The 25,857-nt window shown below is 40.2% G+C and overlaps 1 protein-coding gene across 1 annotated transcript in view; it reads left to right on the forward strand.

The window, feature by feature from the left end:
- The first annotated feature begins 3,806 nt into the window (after positions 1-3,806).
- Positions 3,807-25,857, forward strand: part of TMOD3 (tropomodulin 3) — an 84,681-nt gene continuing 62,630 nt past the window's right edge. The window contains exon 1 of the mRNA XM_082647214.1: positions 3,807-3,959. The gene's annotated coding sequence lies outside the window, so the exon portion shown is untranslated. The remainder of the gene's footprint in view (positions 3,960-25,857) is intronic.

Here is a 25,857-nt window from a genome sequence, read left to right on the forward strand (position 1 = left end):
TGATTCAGTGTGACACGCTTTATGAGTTACTCTGGCAGGAAGTTTAAATATAACACAACTTAGGGCTTGTAATACATTAAGTAAAGTCACAGTGTCATTTTGTCAATCACTTTCACTCTGACAAAACCCTGAAAACTAACAGGATGTGTACTCCGTTCCTTATTCAAATATTTTACCTAACAGTCTCAGATATGTTCTCTTTACTATGTTGAACTTAAACAAACTGTTTTCCATTACTTGAAGTGGGATTAAATGTGTGGGGGAGGGGTGCCAGACCACTTTTATTTCAGAGGATCGCCTGTCATGGAATAGGCACTGCAGTAGTCAGCTTTGCTAGGTCAGTCTATAGTAACAAACAAACCTAAATCTCTGTTTACTTCTTGCTCGCATTACACATCAGCACCTGTGTTCAGCCGAGGCTCTGATTCCATGTGACTTCTCGTTCTAAAACCCAGGCAGAAGGACAAGACTCTATTTGGGACGTGCCATTCTCTTGGTAGAAGGAAAGAGTAAGCACACGAGTAGGAAATGGCACTCTTAAAGCCACCACTCAAAGCTGTCGTATTGTCGCTTCAATTCATTTTATTGGCCAAAGCAAATTCATGTTTGTAAGCTTTGCGATTACAATATGACAGTATTTTTGTGAAGAAAGAAGGAAAAGAAGCCTGAAAATATCTACAGAGAGGCACTGCAAGTCATATAACAGTGGGTAAGGTAGTCTTTTCCTCTACGGGAGAGCAAATAGTTGGGAACAATATCGCAATCCACCACAGGCATTTAGTGGATTAACCTTTTCACTTATTTATGTAAATATAATTTTGAGGTTTTGCCTTTTTTTCCCTCTTCTAGAACTCTGCTTTTTCTAACCGTAAGCTAATAATGGCAACCCATAAAGTGTAGTCCTTTTAAGAGAGCTCTGTCTCCACTTCAGGACGAGTTTCACTGGATCTTGTCCTGTGGAGCCAAACCCTCTCACAGCTGCTGTTTATAGCTGCATCAGGACCTTGGCTGGCATTTACCATGAACCTTGTGGATCTGTATCCCACTCATGCGCAGGAGGGGAGGGAAAGTTATTCATTTATTTACAAATATTTATTGAATACCTATTGTATGTCAAGCATTGCTGCAGATGCTAGGGAGAGAGGGGTAAATGATGCAAACTCCTTAAGCTTACATGAGTAAATAAAGCAAGATGTTAGGGAGTGACAGGTGCTAAGAAGACAAAGCAAGTAAAGAGAAAGGGTAAGAGGATCAGAGAAGACCTTTCAGAGGTGACATTTCAACAGAACCTTCATGAAAATGAGGGCGTGAGCCACGAGTATTTGGGAGGAAAGCATTCTCCTATGTAGTAGAAAGAACTTGAAGTGAGAAAATATTTGGCAGGATTGAGAAACCTCAGGGAGGCCCCTGTGACTGGAGTAGAGCAAAAGAGTGTATGTGTGGTGGGAAATAAAAATTTTCATGTAAGGACTGATGGGGGTGGATTTAATTGTAAAGGAATTTCCTTTCCTTTCCAAAGGAAATGTGTTGGGAAGCCCTAAGTGGTCTGGAGCAGGAGGGTGACATGATCTGATTTATTTTAAAAAGGTCATTCTGGCACTGGTACACAGAATAGATTGTAGTTAGAGAGAGAAAGCAGTGAGGAAGGTTCTATTTTTTTACAGTTTTATCCAATACTAGGATGTTATTCTTAATACGTCTGCTACCATATGTGGTATTTAATGTATATGGGTTTAGGCGATTCATATTTGTGAGTCTTGTGATTACAATATGATAACACTTGTCTGAAGAAAAGGAAAGAATCCATCATCACATCACTTTATTTTAGAAAAAAGAATTAGAATAAGATGAAGACATTTGTTAGGAAAAACTTAAAGAGCTAAAAAAGAAAAATTTAATGTATGCCTAATACCCCATATTGGAAGGTCAGGGAGGAAATGTGTCATAGTTTAAATCAGTCAGACATTGAATTAAAAGCCCTCTCTGCTTCTTAAAGAGCAAAGCAGAAGAAGCCATATTGCTGTAAAGGAAAGTCCTTCTTAAAATAAACCATATCTGGATAACCATGGTTCTCTGCTTTGCTTTTTCAGGAACTCTATTTTGTCAGTTTCCCCAGAGGTGTAGGAACTCACAAGAGACTTGCCAGTTAGCATAACACCTATATATTAACTTATAATGAAATACAGAACTACCAAATGAATCCAGATATTCAGCTCATCCAGTCAGAACACCATCTCCCTGGACTGTGTTAGAGAATTTTTTTTTTATGTACCTTGGACATGGTCACAGATGATCTTACTTTAAAGAATTTGATGAAATTTAGGAGACAGTCTGATCAACAGTGGAAAGCATGCTAGAATTTATGTCAGGCTACTTGTACTTCATTTCTAGATCTCCAGTTACTGGCTGTGTGACCTTGCACAGATTACTTAACTTTTCTGGGTCTTAGTTTTCTCATCTGTAGAAATGGAGGATACTAATATATTCTTTGCAGGGTTATTTAGACGATTGGATGAGATATTATAAAGGGAGTGCTGGCACAGTTCTTGGCGTGGGTTAAATATTCAATAAATATTAGTTGAACCTGAATTCTGAATTCTGTAGGAAATTGCTCTCAGCTATTATCTCCAAGAATATTTGAGAAATTGATTCCCACGAAGATGCTATAGAAAATAAGATGCAATGGCACAAAATTTAATGTTAATTGCCTTCTAAGTGTATTTGCATTTTGGAGGGTTTTTTTTTCCTTTTTTTCCTCTTTCTTTCTTTCTTTTTCCTGAAGAACTCCAAATCATCAGTGATCTTCATTGCTAGAATTAGTGGATGTTAATTGCATGAAATTCCAGGGTGTTTACCTGGGGTGCTCCCTGCTCTGAGGGGAAGAAGTAAATGCCAGGGGAGGCTTAACAATTAGTCAGCTCCCTCACTGGGTGTAGCTGGAATGTGTCTCAAGCAGGCACTTCAATCCTCTATCTGGCTGTATTCTTTGAGAAGGCGTATCAAAGCTGAGCATTACCCCGGGGAATGGTTTATTCCTGAAGAGCAGGCCAGGAAAATTACCAGTGAGTGATTAAAGGAATGAATGCAAGGCCGTGGCTGTCCCCTATCCTCAGAGCCCTGGACAAAAGGCATCCATTTCATAGGCCACCCTAGAGCTGCCATCTGAAGTATTCCCGCTGTCTTCCTCTTCGCCTTCAGAGTGCCCACCTGCCCCAGTTCCCCCCTTTAAGCAGCGCTTCTACTTTTTTCTCCCACTTACATCAGCCCAGTTCCACTGCCTGTTGTGCAGCTTGAAGCTGGAATGCAAAGATGGGATGGGGTGGAAACTGATCGCGGCGACATCACCCCTGGTTGCAAACCTAAGGAAATCACTAGGGCCACTATGCGCTTGAGGTGACATCCGCCTGATTTACGTCACTCTCGTGGTTGGCCTGTTTCCTTTTCTATCATTTTTTCACGACAAGTTTAAAGGTCTCGATGTTATGTCCTCACATTAGCAACGAAGGGTACAACACAAGTCCTGCCTTGCGTCCCTCTGGACTAAAAGTCAAAGTAAAGAGGAAATCTATACTAAGGAGCCTCATAGCTGCTGTTTATAGCTCCCAAAGGGTGCAAGGTAGATATTTCCACTAGTAAATTACGTTTTCTCAGGCTGGTGTAAGGCTTGGTATCCGCAGCCACTTCCAAAGTCCTGCACGTAGAAAAGACCAGGGTCTGCGCTGAGACGCGCCCTCCTCGCTCGAACTACAACTCCCAGGATGCCCCGCGACCAGGGAGTGCGCACGCGCATAGGCGGCGGAGTGGAACCAGGGCCGTCGAGTTGGGGGAGCTGCCGGCGGTGTTTCAGACAACTCCTTGGGAGGCGGCAGCAGGCAGACGGGCGGGTACTGGGAACTGAGCGGCAGGCCGTCCCTGTGGGTCTGTGAAGGAGGTCGGTGGCCCTAGTGGGCTCCAGTCAGGTAAGCCAAGCCCGTGCTTTCCAGGAAGTACGTCTGCGGGCGCGGGCAGGGAGTCGCACCGGCCATGGTGGCTGAGGCGGGAGAGGTTGCCTTCCAACTGCCAGGCTGTGAGCTCCTTCCCTACCAGTCCCTCTCGGGGAGCGAGGGGACGCTGGGGTCTGCTTCGGGGCTAACGGGCCGGGGTAGGAGCCGTGGGACGCGCTGGGCGTTGCCCGCGGTGGAGGCGCGCGAATCCCGAGTTGCTGATGAATCACTCGGGGGCCCGGCCTTGCCGGGTTCGGGACCGGACCCTTCCCCTCCCGGCTGGAGTCTGCGCGGGCCGCGACCGTGCGAGCTCGCGGTGCCTACCCTTTCCACCCCACCAAGGTGTAGCTCTGGGGACTAGCGTCTGAAAAGGTTTTTTTCACCAAGACTCCTTCAAAGGTTTCTGCTGGGTGAAAGTTGCAAAGAAGAAAAAGAAAAAAAAAAGTGGGGCACACCCTTTTCTTTTTGATTGAAATCTGGCTTGTCTTGCGTTCGCCGTTTTGACCTATCTGCTCTTAGAATAAATTCCTGGCTCCTGCGCAGCACAGCTGGATCCGGCTGTGAAGTTTGTATGTTGGTTTGTTTTGAGGACGTGACTGGGTCGTTACATTTTTGCTTACAGAAATTGGTGTGTTTCCTCTGCAAGCCCGCATTCTGATTACAAACAAATGAGAAACAGCCGCAGGGGGATTTTTGTTCTGGTTTTTGGTTTTTTTTATGTTTAGTTAAGAATCATATTTCCAACTTGCCCTTGGCTTCTCTTAAAACCAAAAGTCATCTGGTAATGAACACTGCAGTAAAACTTATCCCAGGAGGTCATACTTGAACAGGAAATAAGCCTGTGGAGATTTAAGTTAGTTAGGTGCGGTCTCCCTTGGTTTGTAACATTTTCATGCAGCTCATGTTTCTTTTTCTGAGAATTCCTTCAGATTTATTTTTCAGCAGATTAAATTGATTAATTAATTGGCCTGACCAAAAGTATATTAGGCTTAGAAAAATAGTTGTGTCCAACCTCATTTACCTTTGCCAGTCTCTTCTTCCTAGTCCTAGGCACCTTTTTACCCTATCACTTCTTTAGGAGCCCACAGTCATTTTATTAGAATACTTAGAATCACTTTTCTAACACATTCCTAGGAAAGGAACAAAAAGGGAAACAGTGAGATGCAGCATATTTTGGCTCGTTTAGCTTGCTTGCTTTTGAATCCCTCAGGATTTCTAGTTTGCTCATCTTTAAAATGAGGTTGTTTGGCCAGATGACCCCAAGATTGTCAGCCCTAGGTATCTGATTGTAAAAATTCATTTATTTTATTCAGTCAGGAAACACTGGCCACACCTGTCATTCCAAGCCCAGTGCTAGGCATGAAGGAACAAAACTGAGTTCTTGAGGATGTCGCTGACCTAATGCTCAATTTCTTTTAATCATGTTGTTATGACTAGTTACAAAGTTTTGTGGCATACCTTCCAGGCCAGATTACTCTCTAATTAATAACTTAACCTAAAGTTAAATACATACAGATCAAATCCAATTACAATGATCAGTTTCCTCTAATCAGAGATTTTTCAATTGTTAGCTACTGGTCCATTTAAATAAAACACACGTTCAGTACAACAGAAAGGACTTGAAAGGTGTAGGTGGTGCTTCTCAAACTTTAACAGCCATAAATCACCCAGAAACTTGTAGGTTTGAAGTGGGGGCTTGGAATCTGCTGGTCAGAAAGGGAATACTGTAGTTGTAGTGCGAGGCCACACTTTGAATATCAAGGGTTGGGAGATATTTTAAGGTGTTTATAATGACAGTTTAAAGACCAGTGTTGATAAATGCTGGAGAGGGTGTGGAGAAAAGGGAACACTCTTGCACTGTTGGTGGGAATGTAAACTGATACAGCCACTATGGAGAGCAGTAGGGAGGTTCCTTAAAAAACTAAAAATAGAACTACCATATGGCCCAGCAATCCCACTACTGGGCATATACCCTGAGAAAACCATAATTCAAAAAGCATGTACCACAGTGTTCACTGCAGCTCTATTTACAATAGCCAGGACATGGAAGCAACCTAAGTGTCCATCGACAGATGAATGGATAAAGAAGATGTGGCACATATATACAATGGAATATTACTCAGCCATAAAAAGAAACAAAACTGAGTTATTTGTAGTGAGGTGGATGGACCTAGAGGCTGTCATACAGAGTGAAGTAAGTCAGAAAGAGAAAAACAAATACCATATGGCAACACATATATATGGAATCTAAAAAAAAAAAAAAGGTTCTGAAAAACCTACAGGCAGGACAGGAATAAAGATGCAGACATAGAGAATGGACTTGAGGACATGGAGAGGGGGAAGGGTAAGGTGGGACGAAGTGAGAGAGTGACATGGACATATATACACTACCAAACGTAAAATAGATAGCAAGTGGGAAGAAGCCGCATAGCACAGGGAGATCAGCTAGGTGCTTTGTGACCACCTAGAGGGGTGGGATAGGGAGGGTGGGAGGGAGACGCAAGAGGCAGGAGATATGGGGATGTATGTATATGTATAGCTGATTCACTTTGTTATACAGCAGAAACTAACACACCATTGTAAAGCAATTATACCCCAATAAAGATGTTAAAACACACACAAAAAAGACTAGTGTTGATAGCTGTGATATGAGGTGCATAGCAATGGCTTTTTCCAACTCTCAATTTAAAAAAAGTAATCCTACTCTAACAAAAAGAATTTCCTTCACAAGTTTTCTTTTTTCTCTTCTTTTGCTCCTTCCCTTCTCCTTTCTCTTTGATGTATCCTCTCAGCTTTTTTTTTCCCTCTCCTCCTCTTCCACCCTCAACTGTTTTCATTTACGTTAATTCAGTAATTCAACTTGTGTTTTGCCCCATCCTGTTCAAGGTATTGTCTTAGGCTCATGGTGAATACAGACATAGAAGACATGTTTTTTGTCTGGGAGCCTACTCCCTCTGAGATTAGGCATGTGTACTTGTTTATAGTTCAGAGCACTGTAAGAGTTGTCTGTAGGGAATAAAGTCTTGCGGTAGGAGTTCAAACGGAGAGATCTTCTGCAGTTTTCGGGGTAGGAAACAAGTGAAGTCATCTTTTTCCCACTCATTGGTCATCTGTTTTCCCCCAGGCTGTACTCTCTGTACTGTTTGAGTGTGTTTATGACATATCTACATAGAATATAGTACAATTTCATAAATTAATTTATTTGGAACTTAGAGTGAGCTGGCTATATGAAAATCAGTTAGGTCTGAGCAGTATTCTAGGGAGGATGAGAGGTGGTGAAGATGAAAATAAACCTGGATAGAGGCACAGAGGAGGACTCAGTAAAACAATAGAAAGGATCTCGGTGGTTTTCAGGTGTCTGTCTGACGTACAGTGCTCTTGTTATTTAGGATGCATTATCTTTTAAAGTTCAAATTAGCTAGAAAATTATGCCAGCTTTTCAATTGTTCTTTTTCCATCCAGAGGTCTTTATTTATTTTTTTTAACATCTTCATTGGAGTATAATTGCTTTACAATGGTGTGTTAGTTTCTGCTGTATAACAAAGTGAATCAGCTATACATATACATATATCCCCATATCTCCTCCCTCTTGCGTCTCCCTCCCACCCTCCCTATCCCACCCCTCTAGGTGGTCACAAAGCACCAAGCTGATCTCCCTGTGCTATGCAGCTGCTTCCCACTAGCTACCTGTTTTACATTTGGTAGTGTATATATGTCCATGCCACTCTCTCACTTCGTCCTAGCTTACCCTTCCCCCTCCCCATGTCCTCAGGTCCATTCTCTACATCTGCGTCTTTATTCTGGTCCTGCCCTTAGGTTCTTCAGAATCATTCTTTTTTTTTTTTAGATTCCATATATATGTGTTGCCATATGGTATTTGTTTTTCTCTTTCTGACTTACTTCACTCTGTATGACAGTCTCTACGTCCATCCACCTCACTACAAATAACTCAATTTCATTTCTTTTTATGGCTGAGTAATATTCCATTGTATATACATGCCGCATCTTCTTTATCCATTCATCTGTTGATGGACACCTGGGTTGCTTCCATGTCCTGGCTATTGTAAATAGAGCTGCAGTGAACATTGTGGTACATGCTTCTTTTTGAATTATGGTTTTCTCAGGGTATATGCCCAGTAGTGGGATTGCTGCGTCATATGATAGTTCTATTTTTAGTTTTTTAAGGAACCTCCCTACTGTTCTCCATAGTGGCTGTATCAATTTACATTCCCACCGACAGTGCAAGAGGATTCCCTTTTCTCTACACCCCCTCCAGCATTTATAGTTTGTAGATTTTTTGATGATGGCCATTCTGACTGGTGTGAGGTGATACCTCATTGTGGTTTTGATTTGCATTTCTCTAATGATTAGTGATGTTGAGCATCCTTTCACGTGTTTGTTGGCAATCTGTATATCTTCTTTGGAGAAATGTCTATTTAGGTCTTCTGCCTATTTTTGGATTGGGTTGTTAGTTTTTTTGATATTGAGCTGCATGAGCTGCTTGTAAATTTTGGAGATTAATCCTTTGTCAGTTGCTTCATTTGCAAATATTTTCTCCCACTCTGAGGGTTGTCTTTTGGTCTCGTTTGTGGTTTCCTTTGCTAACGAAAGCTTTGAAGTTTCATTAGGTCCCATTTGTTTATTTTTGTTTTTATTGCTATTTCTCTAGGAGGTGGGTCAAAAAGCATCTTGCTGTGATTTATGTCATAGAGTATTCTGCCTATGTGTTCCTCTAAGAGTTTGATAGTGTCTGGCCTTACATTTAGGTCTTTAATCCATTTTGAGTTTATTTTTGTTTATGGTGTTAGGGAGTGTTCTAATTTCATTCTTTTACATGGAGCTGTCCAGTTTTCACAGCACCACTTATTAAAGAGGCTGTCTTTTCTCCATTGTATATCCTTGCCTCCTTTGTCATAGATTAGTTGACCATAGGTTCATGGGTTTATCTCTGGGCTTTCTGTCCTGTTCCATTGATCTATATTTCTGTTTTTGTGCAGTACCCTACTGTCTTGATTACTGTAGCTTTGTAGTATAGTCTGAAGCCAGGGAGTCTGATTCCTCCAGCTCCGTTTTTTTCCCTCAAGACTGCTTTGGCTATTCGGGGTCTTTTGTGTCTCCATACAAATTTTAAGTTTTTTTTGTTCTAGTTCTGTAAAAAATGCCATTGGTAATTTGATAGGGATTGCATTGAATCTGTAGATAGCTTTGGGTAGTATAGTCATTTTCACAGTATTGATTATTCCAGTCCAAGAACATGGTATATCTTCTTCATCTGTTTGTGTCATCTTTGATTTCTTTCATCAGTGTCTTATAGTTTTCTGAGTACAGGTCTTTTACCTCCTTAGATAGGTTCATTCCTAGGTATTTTATTCTTTTTGTTGCAGTGGTGAATGGAATTGTTTCCTTAATTTCTCTTTCAGATCTTTCATTGTTAGTGTATAGGAATGCAAGAGATTTCTGTGCATTAATTTTGTATTCTGCAACTTTACCAAATTCATTGATTAGCTCTAGTAGTTTTCTGGTGGCATCTTTAGGATTCTCTGTGTATAGTATCATGTCATCTGCAAACAGTGACAGTTTTACTGCTTCTTTTCCAATTTCTATTCCTTTAATTTCTTTTTTTCTCTGATTGCCGTGGCTAGGACTTCCAAAACTATGTTGAATAATAGTGGTGAGAGTGGACATCCTTGTCTCGTTCCTGATCTTAGAGGAAATGCTTTCAGTTTTTCACCATTGAGAACTGATGTTTGCTCTGGGTTTGTCGTATATGGCCTTTATTATGTTGAGGTAGGTTCCCTCTATGCCCACTTTCTAGAGAGTTTTTATCATAAATGGGTGTTGAATTTTGTCAAAAGCTTTTTCTGCATCTATTGAGATGATCATATGGTTTTTATTCTTCAGTTTGTTAATATGGTTTATCACATTGGTTGATTTGCGTATATTGAAGAATACTTGCATCCCTGGGATAAATCCCACCTGATCATGGTGTATGATCCTTTTAATGTGTTGTTGGATTCTGTTTGCTAGTATTTTGTTGAGGATTTTTGCATCTATATTCATCAGTGATATTGGTCTGTAATTTTCTTTTTTTGTAATATCTTTGTCTGCTTTTGGTATCAGGGTGATGGTGGTCTCATAGAATGAGTTTGGGAGTGTTCCTCTGCAGTTTTTTGGAAGAGTTTGAGAAGGATGGGTTTTGGCTCTTCTCTAAATGTTTGATGGAATTCATCTGTGAAGCCATCTGGTCCTGGACTTTCGTTTGTTGGAAGGTTTTTAATCACAGTTTCAATTTCATTACTTGTGATTGGTCTGTTGATATTTTCTATTTCTTCCTGGTTCAGTCTTGGAAGCTTATACCTTTCTAAGTATTTGTCCGTTTCTTCCAGGTTGTCCATTTTATTGGCATAGAGTTGCTTGTAGTAGTCTCTTATGATGCTTTGTATTTTTGTAGTGTCTGTTGTAACTTCTCCTTTTTCATTTCTAATTTTATTGATTTCAGTCCTCTCCCTCTTTTTCTTGATGAGTCTGGCTAATGGTTTATTAATTTTATCTTCTCAAAGAACCAGCTTTTAGTTTTATTGATCTGTGCCATTGTTTTCTTTGTTTCTATTTCATTTATTTCTGCTTTGATTTTTATGATTTCTTTCTTTCTACTAAGTTTGGATTTTATTTGTTCTTCTTTCTCTAGTTCCTTTAGTTGTAAGGTTAGATTGTTTATTTGAGATTTTTCTTGTTTCTTGAGATAGGATTTTATTGCTCTGAATTTCCCTGTTAGAACTGCTTTTGCTGCATCCCATAGGTTTTGGATCGTTGTGTTTTTGTTGTAATTTGATTCTAGGTATTTTATGATTTCCTCTTTGATTTCTTCAGCAATCTCTTGGTTATTAAGTAACATATTGTTTAGCTTCCATGTGTTTGTGTTTTTTACGTTTTTCTCCCTGTAACTGATTTCTAATCTCATAGTGTTGTGGTCAGAAAAGATGCTTGATACGATTTCAATTTTCTTAAATTTACTGAGGCTTGATTTGTGACCCAAGATGTGATCTATCCTGGAGAATGTTCTGTGTGCACTTGAGAAGAAAGTGTAATCTACTCTTTTTGGATGGAATGTCCTATAAATATCAATTAAATCTATCTGGTCTGTTGTGTCATTTAAAGCTTCTGTTTCCTTATTAATTTTCTGTTTGGATGATCTGTCTGTTGGTGTAAATGAGTTGTTAAAGTCCCCCACTATTATTGCATTACTGTTGATTTCCTCTTCTATATCTGTTAGCAGTTGCCTTATGTATTGGGGTGCTCCTATGTTGGGTGCATATATATTTATAATTGTTATGTCTTCTTCTTGGATTGATCTCTTGATCATTATGTAGTGTCCTTCCTTGTTTCTCGTAACAGTCTTTATTTTAAAGTCTACTTTATCTAATATGAGTATTGCTACTGCAGCTTTCTTTTGATTTCCATTTGCATGGAATATCTTTTTCCATCCCCTCAGTTTCAGTCTGTATGTGTCCCTAGGTCTGAAGTGGGTCTCTGGTAGACAGCATATATATGGGTCTTGTTTTTTTATCCATTCAGTGAGCCTGTGTCTTTTGGTTGGAGCATTTAATCCATTCACATTTAAGGTAATTATTGATATGTATGTTTCTATTCCCATTTTCTTAATTGTTTTGGTTTTGTTGTTGTAGGTCTTTTCCTTCCCTTGTGTTTCTTGCCTAGAGAAGTTCCTTTAGCATCTGTTTTAAAGCTGGTTTGGTGGTGCTGAATTCTCTTAGCTTTTGCTTGTCTGTAAAGGTTTTAATTTCTCTGTTGAATCTGAATGAGATCCTTGCTGGGTAGAGTAATCTTGGTTGTAGCTTTTTCCCTTTCATCACTTTAAATATGTCCTACCAGTCCCTTTTGGCTTGCAGAGTTTCTGCTGAACGATCAGCTGTTAACCTTATGGGGATTCCCTTGTATGTTATTTGTTGTTTTTCCATTGCTGCTTTTAATATTTTTTCTTTGTTTTTAATTTTTGATAGTTTGATTAATATGTGTCTTGGTGTGTTTCTCCTTGGATTTATCCCATATGGGACTGTCTGTGCTTCCTGGACTTGATTGACTATTTCCTTTCCCTTATTACGGAAGTTTTCAACTATAATCTTTTCAAATATTTTCTCAGTCCCTTTCTTTTTCTCTTCTTCTTCTATAATTCGAATTCGACCCCTATAATTGGAATGTTGGTGTGTTTAATGTTGTCCCAGAGGTCTCTGAGACTGTCCTGAATTCTCTTCATTCTTTTTTCTGTATTCTGCTCTGCAGTAGTTATTTCCACTATTTTATCTTCCAGGTCACTTCTCCGTTCTTCTGCCTCAGTTATTCTGCTATTGATTCCTTCTAGAGAATTTTAAAATTTCATTTATTGTGGTGTTCATCATTGTTTGTTTGCTCTTTATTTCTTCTAGGTCCTTGTTAAATGTTTCTTGTATCTTCTCCATTCTATTTCCAAGATTTTGGATCATCTTTACTATCGTTACTCTGAATTCTTGTCTTGAACTCGCCTCTCCCACCTCAGAGGCACAGGCCTGACAGCCAGATGGAGCACCAAGACCCTATCAGCCACATGGACAGATATGTGGGGAGTTTCTTGCCTTTTGGGAAGTCTGAGGTCTTCTGCCAGCATTCAGTAGGTTTTCTGTAGGAGTTGTTCCACATATAGATGTATTTCTGATGTATTTGTGGGGAGGAAGATGATCTCCATGTCTTACTCCTCCGCCATCTTGAAGGTCTCCCCTTCAGTTGTTCTTAAATTTAAATATATATGACTCTGTCTTGATAAAAATAGTTGAGAGCCTTTTTCTTTAGGCTGTGATAGTGGTCAAAGCACTGTTGTCCTTCCTTGCTGACATTCGATTTACATGCCTTACTCTTTCTCAGTCATTTTTATATCTGACCCTCTAAAATGACAACTATAAAATCATTGGGAGGAAAATGGTAAAGAAAACAGAAAATTGTACTGAACTTCTCATAGTCCATTAGGTATGTATTGAAATTGTGAAGAATCAAACTTGATTTGCCATTTATGAAAAATTAAACATGAACAGATACAATTATATCTATGTACCTATGTACATCTGTAATCCATTAGGTGATTTGCAATAATGAAGGAATAGAGATGTCAGTAATCCAAAGTGGAAAGTAATTGAACATGTGGAGGGTGGTATTCTAGAATTTCATTTGAAACAAAATCATTATATCTTGAAGCAGGGTGCTACTTTGTATTGTTTTACTGAGGTGTAATTAACATTCAGTAAAATGCACATATCATGTGTCCAGTTCAAGGAGTTCTGCCAATTTTATACACTGTAACTTCTACCAAAAGAGATAGAAAATATTTTTATCACCATAGAAACTACCCTCATGCCTCTTTCCAGCCATTTTCCTCACCCACCCTCCGAAAGGTTACCACTTTCTTACTCTGTATTTCTGACACCATAGGTTTGTTTTGCTTAGTCTTGGACTTGACATAAATAGAGTCATACAGTAGTATGTGCTTTTTTGTGTCTGACTCTTTCCTGTAACATGATGTTTCTGAGATTTATCTGTGTTGTGTGTATCAGTGGTTTGTTCTCTTTTATTGATGAATAGTATTCCATTGTATGAATATACCACAATTTGTTTATCTTATTTTTTTTAAAAAATTATTTATTTATTATTTGTTTTTGGCTGCGTTAGGTGTTTGTTGCTGTGTGCAGGCTTTCTCTAGTTGTGGTGAGCGGCGGATTCTCTTCGTTGTGGTGCGCAGCCTTCTCGTTGCGGTGGCTTCTCTTATTGCAGAGCACGGGCTTTAGGCACGCGGGCTTCAGTAGTTGTGCCTCCTGGCTCTATAGTGCAGGCTCAGCAGCCGTGGCGCATGGGTTTAGTTGCTCCGCGGCATGTGGGATCTTCCCGGACCAGGGCTCAAACCTGTGTCCCCCACATTGGCAGGCGGATTCTTAACCACTCCACTCTTAGGGAAACCCTACACAATTTTTTAAAAAAATTGTTTATTTGGCCGCACCAGGTGTTAGTTGCGGCACGCGGGATCTTCGTTGCCACGTGCAGGATCTTTTGGTTGTGGCATGCAGGATCTTTAGTTGCTGCACATGAACTGTTAGTTGCTGCAAGTGGAGTCTAGTTCCCTGACCAGGGATTGTACCAGGCCCCCTGCATTGGGAGCACAGAGTCTTAGCCCCTGGGCCAGTAGGGAAGTCCCCAAATTTTAATTTTTAATGTTGCCAAATTTTAGTGCTGTCAGCCTTTTTTATTTTAGCCATACTAGAGGATGTAAAATGGTACCTCATTCTGGTTTTAAGTTGCATTTTCCTGACGATTAAGGACGTTGAATGCTTTATCATGTGCTAATTAGCTATACTTTATTTTCTTTTGTGAAGCATCTGTTCAAGTCTTTTGCCTGTTTTTTCATTGGGTGGTTCATCTTTTTATTGTTGTTTGCAGGAGTTCTTTATATATTCTGAGTACAGGTCTTTTGTCTGGTACGTGTGTTGGAGATTTTTTTTAACCTAGGCTTTGGCTTTTCTATTTGTTTTCTTAATGATATGATGAGCAGAAATTTTTTATGGAGTCATTTTATTAACTTTTAATTTTATGGTTAGTGTTTTTTTATGCCAATCCCCAGGGTTGCAAAGCTTTCTTTAAAAAAAGCTTTTCATGGGCTTCCCTGGTGGCACAGTGGTTGAGAGTCCACCTGCCGATGCAGTGGACATGGGTTCGTGCCCTGGTCTGGGAAGGTCCCACATGCCGTGGAGCGGCTGGGCCGTGAGCCATGGCCACTGAGCCTGCGCGTCCGGAGCCTGTGCTCCTCAACGGGAGAGGCCACAATAGTGAGAGGCCCGCGTACCGCAAAAAAAAAAAGCTTTTCTTCTTTAAAGCTTTCTTTTTCTAGGTTTTAGATCTTTGTTCCATCTCAGATTAATTTTTGTGTTATGATGGGAGGTAGGGGTTTAGGTTTATTTTCCTTTCATACAGATATCCAGTCGTTGCAGCAACATAGGTTAAAAAATCTTTGCCATTAGATTGACTTGGCAACTTAATTGAAAATAAGATGAGCTACTGTGTAATTTAGTTTTGCTTATATTGTCAATTTCTTAAGAAGGGTCCTGTATCTTTAAAACAAACAAAGCAACAACTTTTATGCACCTCTTCCATACTGCAGCTAGACTGAGATTGATCTAGGGCTAGTTACCATGTATTTCCTGATGGAGGTGCTAATAATGAATTTGAATTTTATTTTATTTATTTTTTGGCCACCCCACGGGGCATGTGGGATGTTAATTCCCGATCCCTGCGCCCCCTGCAGTGGAAGCACAGAGTCTTAACCACTGGACCTCCAGGGAAGTCTCTAAGTTTTAATTTTAAATGGCTTTTCTGTTGGTTGAGTTAATGGAGCCGATCTCATTTCAGTAGAAGTTGCACCCTGAGCAAGCTACAGAGAGCTTAATATTTTCCTGTTTATTGACTTGGTCAAAATAGATGTAAACATATATATACATATAAAATCCATGCATTTTAGTTTTCATCTTTCTACTGCACTACTCCAGTCCAATCTTTTTTTTTTTTTTGCGGTACGCGGGCCTCTCACTGTTGTGGCCTCTCCCGTTGCGGAGCACAAGCTCTGGACGTGCAGGCTCAGTGGCCATGGCTCACGGGCCCAGCCGCTCCACGGCATGTGGGATCTTCCCGGACCGGGGCACGAACCCGTGTCCCCTGCATTGGCAGGCGGACTCTCAACCACTGCGCCACCAGGGAAGCCCCAGTCCAATCCTTTTTGACACAGTTCCTGAATTTGTCTTGGAACAGTTTCTAAGGAGACAGGTTGGTTCTTTTTTCTTCCAGATTTTATTGACTGATAACACAATACAATGATAACATTTTTAAAAGAACGTCAGCTTAACCATGTTACTCTAATGTAACTGTTTCATTTTTCCTCATTTCCTTCCAGGCTTTGTTCATCCACATACCTATTTCTGTATGGTTGAAATCATAGTGTACATGTGCTTTTCTGTGATAACCAGTGGACATCGTGTTCTGTATGTGGGTCACCCTTGTTAGTAAAGATAAATAAAGCTGGAGGTGGAGATGAGACCACTAGGGGACTTAGCAGTGGGAAATCTTGAATCCAAAGCTTAATTAAAATTGAAGTCGAACAAAGTTAAGATTTTCAAAGACAGGGTTACCCTTCCATGCAAATGCGGGACAACTTTGGTTTCCTTATTCTCTCTCTCTCTCTTTTTTTAATGTATAACAGCTTTATTGAAATATAATTCACATATACAATTCACCCATTTACAGCGTACAAGAAAATGGATTTCAGTATATTCACAGAGTTGTGCAACCATCACCACAGTTCATTTTGGAACATTTTCATCACACCAAAAAGAAACCCCTGGGACTTCCCTGACAGTCCAGTGGTTAAGACTCCAAGCTCCCAATGTAGGGGGAGTGGGTTTGATCCCTGGTCGGGGAACTAAGATCCTACATGCCACGTGCCATGGCCAAATAAATAAATATCAATCAATTAAAAGAAAAGAAAAGAACCCCCTTGACCATTAACAGTCACTACCTACTTCCTCCCAACACCCCTAGCCATAGGCAACCATTCTGCTTTTTGTCTCTATGAATTAGCCTCTTCTGGACATTTCATATAAATGGAATCATACAATATATAGTCTTTTGTGACGGGCCTCTTTCACCATTATACTCTTATAGTTTGCTCTGAGAATCATATTACAAGGTAGGTTCCTCCACAGATGTGCACACTTTTTGACCTGTAGAGAGATACACTCCCTTTGGTACATATGCTCAAACACTTACCCCTACTCACTAAGGGAGGAACACAAACACACCAAGACGAACTTACAAACTAAGGTAATTCATACATGGAGATAACCCTTTACAAATAAACAGTTTCATATCTGGGCATATCTAAGCACTAATATCACTACACGTACGCACATGTGAACACAACTCCTGAAGCATATGTGAGAAAATGGGTGAGAATATGATAAACTGGGAGGAAAAGAGGCCTGAGTGGACAAGAGTGAATGAGAGTGTGATGGCAAGTTGTGTTTATTTCAAAGTGTATTCTCCTGGTGTTTAAAACACTTTCTAGAGCTCTTCATATTTTAAACCAGTACGAATTGTCTGATATGTTTGTATTATTTAATACGTATATAGACTTGTAGGAAAGATTGTTGTAATTAGCTTATTATATAGCAGTCCTTTTGAGCAGGATGTTATTAACTGTAAAATAGGGGATTTGCACATGGAAAAGTATAACCAACAAAATATTTTAGTTCCCTGGGTGTGGTGTTATCATTTTAATGAGGAGTTGTTAAGGAATATTTCCTTGATATGCATACCAGTGAAAAGAGGATACAGTGTAATGTATACAAACGTATACATTATAAGTCTAACATCTTCAGGCAACCCGTACCCTGGAGCAAGCGTGGCAAGATTTGATATAACCCCAGGATTTATTTTTGTTTGTGGTGGGCGATTATTAACCCAAGTTAGTATTCTTAAAGAATTGTTCCTTTTTTTTCTTTCTTTTGTCTTTAATGGCCACTGGGATGCTTGCTTGGCTTGAGGGTGGGATTAGAGGGGTGGGGAGATGGGGAAGAAAGTTTAATTTGATTGGGAAATATCAATAAATGATTATTTAAAAGTCAGCCCCCCCACTTTTTTTCCACTCCTTTGTCCCAAAGATCTACAGTTTCTTAGAGAAAATCACAGAACCATACACAGAAATGGACCTCGACAGATTTGCACATTTTTATCTCTGCAAAGCCTTCTGTGCAGCTCGGCCCTTCTGTCAGCTATCAGCACACCCTCTACAGCTGCTTTTTCTTTGCCACTTTTCTGGAGCCCCCATTACTCCTCGTCAAATGATCTCACTTCGTACTCTCCTAAGATATCAGACGACATCGCAAGTGAACTGCTGGATATAGTTTGCTCCCCACCACAGGACAGCCCTTGTCACTGCATTCAGCTTCTTAGCCTTCCCATCTGACATATTCTCTTTTCTATCTTTTCCCACTGCCAGATAGGAATTCTGGCTTATAACTCCTTTTGAATGGGATACCAGGGGAGCCTCTGCAAAGAAATGTTCTATCTGGTCCCTGAAAGATGTGAAAGGATTTGAACATGAGAAAAGGTAGAAAAGGATATTTCACGTGTAACGAACAGTGTAGTCTGAGGGCTGGAGGCAGAAGAGCAGGGAACTGTATTTACTTCTTTGGCTATGATCCAGGGTGTGTGAAGGTCATGCCTTCCCCTTTACTTGACTTTTCTTCCTCTTTTCCCTGGCTCCCTTCCCATTCTCCTTCCACCCCTTTTTAGCATGTCCTTTGATGTCTTTGCTTAGATATTGCTCCTCCCCACTTCTCTCTGGCTAAATCTATCCTTCCCTGACCACCCATAGTGATCTCTGAACTTCTGTATCACTAGTTGCCAGTCCCATTCTTTTGTCAGTTAAATATGTATTGCCTTGATTTAAAAAGGAAAAAAAAAAGCTTTATGTGCATGTCTCATTTTCCCAAATAGAGTTTATTAATCAAGGTTCTTAGGTCTCAGGGAACACCACGCATTTAAGCTAGGCTACTAGAAGATATGGCAGCAGGGCTGGGAGTTGTAGTGGGTTTTTACCCTGTTAAGGCAGCTGTGCTCCTTAAAATGAACTACAGCTGGAACCCAGAGCAGGCACTTGGAAAGTCCCTGTCCTTTCTCCCTCTGCCTGCAGTTTTGCATGGACTGTCTTTGGCTTCTTTCTGTGCCTCTGCTTCATTCCAGAACAGTAATTTGGATTTTTTTAAATACTGTGCATAACACTATTATCTATCTTGATTACTGAGTTTCTTGGCATCCTGTTAAATCTTGCACCTGAGGCAAATGCCCCAGCGCTGCTCCATTCTCTCCTTTATAGACTGGCTTTCTCTACTCTCTCTTGCTTTCTTTCTCTCTTCTGCTTTCACCTTAGGTTCAGCTTAAATGTGACTTTATCTTGCTGTGATGCTGCCTCCAGACTGGATGATATATGATCTCTCGGCTTAGGTTTTGTTTCTCAGCTTTCCAAATTCCTGGGGAAGAACTGGATTTGATGTATCTTGCTTGGGCTAGGGGTACTGCCTGTACTGGATATCTGTGAGGGAGGGGCATTGTTATGGTTGTGTACTTCACAGGGCCTGGGGTAAGGGTCCCAGAGAAGGCGGTTTAGGGTTGGTCATCCCCAAACATGCTTACTTTAGTACCAGAGGTGAGAGGGAAGTGACCATGTCATTGTTTTTGTATCTGCACTGCATCTGGCAGATTAACAGCTGAAACGTGGGTGTGCTTCTTTAGTACTTGTTTATTGCTATGACTCCCTGACCATTTGGATTACCTTTTGGGCATAACAGGCTAATCAGAGAAATATTTTTTAAATAAATTTATTTATTTATTTAGGCTGCATTGGGTCTTTGTTGCTGCATGTGGGCTTTCTCTAGTTGCGGCGAGCGGGGGCTACTCTTCGTTGTGGTGCATGGGCTTCTCATTGCGGTGGCTTCTCTTGTTGCGGAACCTGGGCTTTAGGCATGCAGGCTTCAGTACCTGTGGTGCGCGGGCTCAGTAGTTGTGGCGCACAGGCTTAGTTCTGCGGCAAGTGGGATCTTCCCGGACCAGGGATTGAACCCTTGTCCCCTGCATTGGCAGGCAGATTCTTAACCACTGGGCAACCAGGGAAGTCCCAGAGATTTTTTTTTTTTTTCGGTACGCGGGCCTCTCACTGTTGTGGCCTCTCCCGTTGCAGAGCAACAGGCTCCAGACGTGCAGGCCCAGCGGCCATGGCTCACGGGCCCAGCCGCTCCGTGGCATGTGGGATCTTCCCAGACCGGGGCACGAACCCGTGTCCCCTGCATCGGCAGGCGGACTCTCAACCACTGCACCACCAGGGAAGCCCCCAGAGATATTTTTAATATTAAAAATATTACCAAAATTTGTTTTATCATCATTTGAAAGATTTCTAATTTTAGAGCAAATTAACTATTTTTTTAAACATTTTTGAAATTTATTTTCTAGTTCAGAAAGAATAGAGGAGTAGAATATTGATAATCAGGGCTTCCCTGGTGGCGCGGTGGTTGAGAGTCCGCCTGCAGATGCAGGGGACATGGGTTTGTGCCCCGGTCTGGGAAGATCCCACATGCCGCGGAGCGGCTGGGCCTGTGAGCCATGGCCGCTGGGCCTTCGCGTCCAGAGCCTGTGCTCCGCAACGGGAGAGGCCACAACAGTGAGAGAACCGCGTACTGCAAAAAAAAAAAAAAAAAAAGAATATTGATAATCAACTAAATAAAAAGTGATAAGTCTTTACGGACTCTGCCCCCCAGTCCTATTAGGATATGGTAAAATCAGGTACTCCCATCATTGATCTCAAATCTTATTGAGTCCCACCTCCTTATTATTTTGTTATATACTTAGTATCTGCTATGTTGCAGGTACTATGTTGGGCTGATAATATAAAAATAAGTGCCTGGGGACTTCCCTGGTGGCACAGTGGATAAGACTCCATGCTCCCAATGCAGGGTCCCTGGGTTTGATCCCTGGTCAGGGAGCTAGATCCCACATGCATGCCACAACGAAGAGTTCGCATGCCACAACTAAGGAGCCCATGAGCTGCAACTAAGGAGCCCGCCTGCCTCAACTAAGACCTGGTGCAACCAAATAAATAAATAAATAAATACTAAAAAAAATAAAATAAAAAAAATAAGTTCCTGTCCTTAAAGGACTCACAGTCTATGAAGAAGATATGTATTAAGCAACTGATTATGATGAGATAAATGTTGATAGAAGTGTAGGCAAAGTGGTGACTTAACACCTCTCTTCTTCTGTTGCTTTCTTTGTACATTCATTGTCTCTCATTTTTTTATATTCCCTTTTTTAGTCTTCATTGCTCTCACGCAGTCTTTGCAATTAATTGTCCGGATTATATGCATCTCAGTATGGTAATATCTCATTTACCTAGTATGAAATAATGAAGTATTCCTTAAAAATGAATTTTGAAGATAATGACTTTATTGGCTAAAATTTATTGAACCCTTGCTCTGTGTCAAAACTGTTCTAATTGATTTATGTGTATTCATTTAATGAATTAATGTATCAGCCCCATGAGATAGGTACTATTATTATTATCATTTTAAAAACAGAGAGACAAAATGTAGTTTACTGTCTTGCCTAAGATTACAAAGTGAAATATCTGTAAGAAGATTGAGATCCTTTTAAAAAATCTATTTTGAATGTCATTTTTGGTAAAATGCATTATAAAACTTTTCCTGGTCTTCTTAAATGAAGTTCTTCAAACTTAATTTAACCAAGATGATTTGGAGGATATAGAATTTTGAATTCATTGCATGCATCAGGTGTATTATTCTGTGCTACTGAATTGCCTTCGGAGGTTGTTGCCGTTCATGGACTATTGGTAATTACATTAAATTGTCCCACACCTTAGGGCTTTAGTTACTTTATAGTTTTTCCTTTGCTTTTGCCTCCAGCTGCGGCTTCTTAATTACCAATTACTGTCATATCAGTAACTTGTTTCTGTTAATGTGTGGTGTGTAGTAACAAAAGTAAAAGCATGGTAGAAACTAAGTATTTTATAGAGGCAGTATGATATAGTATAAAAAGCATGGATTTTAGGGTCAGGTTCAAATCTCACATCTACTGTTGAGAAAGAAGTTATATATCCTTGAGCAGTCTCTTTATTTTGAGCCTTAGTTTCATCATTTATGAAATGGGGATAGCAATATTTTGCAGAGTTATTATGAGGAGATGTATTTGGTAAAGTAAATACCTGGCAAATAATAGGTATGCAAATAAAAATTGATACCTTTATTTTTCTCTTCATTATGTTGGAATATGGCATATGGCCTCTTTGTTAATCCGAGAAACTCAGGTAAATGAAAGAAACTTGTTTCTAAGATGTAAGAAAGATGTAGACACTTTTATTCTATCACTTAAAAATATTAGTTTACAGTTGGTGTCATAAGTGTTAATTTGAGTATTACCCTAAACTTCTGTTTTGGGTCCTTGTACTAAGCTCTCAGTAACCTCCTCTCCTTCTCTGCTTTAAATTAAGTTGCCTTTACTTCTTTTTAGGTGGCTTTCTTGATTTTCCTTGTTTGCTATTAAAGGAAAAATGTCCCTTAGCCCTTTTCAAAAGAAGCTATGCCAAGGCAGACCTTATGACACTGGGGGCAATAAACCAAGCTTCTTGGCCAATATCAGTGACTTCTGAGACTTCCTTTCTTTCATCAGTTCTGCTTTTTTCAGCTATCTCCATCTTAAATATGAATTTGTTTTTCTTTCTAGCCCCACCCCCTTCCATTTCTCCCTTCTCAGAAACTATCCACATTAGCTGTATGGTTATTATTTCACTAGTTTTATATGGTTTGGTTTTTATTGTGTGTGTATATGTATTTCTCAAAGGCTATATTTTGGTAATTTTTATTATTTATAGGGAACTCTCCTATCTTAATATGATAAAAAATTTGGCACCAGAGGTTTTGCCTTCTGTCTTGAAATTCCAGTAAAAACCGTGATATCCGCTCCTTACTGGACTGTCAGATGCTTCACCACATGCAAGTACTCCAGCTCAAGTCACCAAAAAAAGTTTTTGAACAATTTTACCGAGGCATAATTTACATATCATAAAAGTCATCCTTTTTAAGTGTACAATTCAGTAATAGCAAATAACATTTTCCTATCAAAAACTCTTCAGCGGGCTTCCCTGGTGGTGCAGTGGTTGAGAGTCCGCCTGCCGATATAGGGGACACGGGTTCGTGCCCCGGTCCGGGAAGATCCCACATGCCGCGGAGCGGCTGGGCCCGTGAGCCATGGCCACTGAGCCTGCGCGTCCGGAGCCTGTGCTCCGCAACGGGAGAGGCCGCGACGGTGAGAGGCCCGCGTATCGCAAAAAAAAAAAAATCTTCAGTGCTGTCTTTAGTCTATAAGAGGATAGTCATCTTTTTGTTCCCAAGGTCATTTATGGTGGGTTGTGTGGTCTTGCTCCTGGCTGCCATGTGGTTACATACACGTACCCCATCTGTTGGTTATTGCTTCTGTTATTCACTCTGGATATCATAGTACTTCATTAACAGTGAGGTTCTCTATAGTTGGGACACTGAGTCAAAGTGGTGGGACACTACCATTTTGTTGAAGAATGGCTCCTTTTGGGCATTAACTGAGGGAACTCATTCTCTCATCTTAGGTATTCTCCACCTGATGAGAATTATACTCCAGGGCCTTCCAAATCTCTCTGATTGGTTCTGTAGTCCCCATTTCCCCCTTGAGACATAAAGACATTATGTAAATTTAGGCATGTGCCTCTCCAAACATAACTGCTTCTCCATGTTACTCTGAAAATTAATTCAATAATTGCTATAGCAAACTTGGTATGCCCCTAGTCCCCTGAAATTGATTAGGGTAGAACGAATGGTATCCCTAAAAGTCACAAGTGTGCTTTTTCTCCAAAGGTGTATATGAAATACTTCACCGTGTAGGAGTGGGGCATGGTCCACTGGGGCGCATGCATTCATAGCAGGCGGGGCATCAGACACCTGAATCAATGGCAAGTATTGGGGCTAAATGGTGTGGTGCATCCTGAGTGTTGTTGACCTGCAGAGTGGAAAAGAGGCCAAGTAGGGTTGGAGGAGCTAAGAAAGGCTTTGGAGAAGATGGACTTGAGCTAGTCTTTGAAGGGTATGCAAGTTTGGATAGGATGGAGAAGTGAAATATGGGGTTGGGGTAGGGAGGATTGTTGAAGAGAAGTGCAGACCATTTTGGGAAACAAATGAGGCAAAAAGGTAAAAGTGAACTTAGGATATTTGTGAGACCCTGAGGAAACCAGGCTGATTAGAGCTGAGGATTCCTAGTACTTCGTAGTGAAAGTAGAAAAGTGGAGTTTTATCAAAATCACAGGAGAAACTGTCAAAATACAAGCACCTAACAAATAAGAAAAAAATTCTTAGCAAAGGAATGAAATGTAAAAGCAGTGTTTCAGGAAGCATAGTCAGGTGACTGTGATCAAGATCGTTAGAGCAGGAAGGCAAGAGCTCAGTCAGGCAAGGAGTTTGCTTGCCCCTAGGAGGAAGGGCTTGGTAAAGCATTGTTTTTTACTTCCTTTCTTTATGCGACTCCAGAAGTTTCCCTAGGTACTGGAACTGTTCCTGGGAAGGGGCAGGGTCCAAAAACTCAAGGCTTTGAAGGCCTGCACAGAACTTCAGAAAAGTTATTTCTCTTTATGTTTCCTTAGGGAAAAGGAATAAAACACCCCAAAACTGGCCCCATCCCAGTTTCAGAGTCTCAGTTATATAGGGCCTTTGGGCCCAAGCTGTGGAGCTTTGGAGAATATATAATTATGTATCTCTTTAAATGATTCTTACTATTGCTCTCATAGATTGTTAGTCTTTTTTCCCCTTAATTAATGTTCTGAAATTCTTTTAATAGGACTCTCTAATGGCTGATGCTTTTCGTTGTTTTGCTTTTCCACCAAAGCACTTTTTGCTATTATCTGGGGGTGGCATGCATAAAGTCAGAGAAAATACTTGTTACTGTTTTTTCATACACAGCAACCAAGTGCAACAAATGATTGAGTTACTATTTAAATTAAAAATAAAATAAATGCACATGATACAAAGCTCAAAAGTGACTACTGGATATCTGGTGAACACTCTCCCTGTATCTTTAGCTCTCTAGTTTGTCTCTGGTTCTTGTGGATCTTTCCAGAGTTATTCCCAAGGCACTTATTTTTAAAAGTTGAGTGATCTTAGACTTTTAGATTTGGAAGGACCATAGGGGTCATTTGTCAACCGTTAGTGTTTCTTGTGGTATAGAGAAAAGTGAGCCAGATTTGAGGAATGGACATGGGTGAATTAATGGGGTTGAGTGACTCCTCTAAAATTTCTTAGAATATCACCATCTGAAACTAAAGCCTTTATGAAGCCTGTTTCCCAAAGGTCTCTTTCCTAAATTCCAAATCTGTTTTTCCAATCTATTTTCCTTGTTCTAAAGTCTTTTTCCTAATATCTTCCAGTACTGTCCTACTCTTGATTGTCTTGGATTTAATATTTAATTAAAATAGAGACAGTAATTAGATACTTTTAAATTTATTTTTAAAAAAGAAAATGAAATAAAGAACAAGACAGAAGTGCATGAGCTGCTTTATACTTCAGTAGTTTTACTGTATTAGTAAAATTTATATTTAATTTTGTGATTAAAATTCTTTTGCATTCGTTCTTATGATTTATGATGTATTGGGAATTCATGTTTTCATAGAAACAGTTCTAATTTTATTATGGGAAAATAGGAAATGATCTGTAGAAATTTGCTTTATTTGGCAACTTTCAAGAAAGCATTTATTAATATGGTCATTCCACTTTAACTTCTTTTTCTCTAGTACATAACAACATAGGCCCATGTTTGACTTCATTATTTACTTTCTTTTTTTTTTTTTTTTTTGCGTTACGCGGGCCTCTCACTGTTGTGGCCTCTCCCGTTGCGGAGGCGCAGGCTCAGCGGCCATGGCTCACGGGCCCAGCCGCTCCGCGGCATGTGGGATCTTCCCGGACCGGGGCATGAACCCGCGTCCTCTGCATCGGCAAGCAGACTCTCAACCACTGCGCCACCAGGGAAGCCCATTATTTACTTTTTTTCATTCTTTAATCTGTTCTGGTTTTTCAAGTCACTTTCCTAAAGTATTTCACGTTATTGTTTTTGTGCTTACCTAGCATGATTCAGCTCTCATATTTTTCTTTCTACTTATACATTGTTCATGTTGGCAAGTTTGAGTTAGTGTTTCCTTAAGATCATAGAC

The sequence above is a fragment of the Grampus griseus genome (genome assembly GCF_964374135.1).
Source record: "Grampus griseus genome assembly, chromosome: 2".
Lineage (NCBI taxonomy): Eukaryota > Metazoa > Chordata > Mammalia > Artiodactyla > Delphinidae > Grampus > Grampus griseus.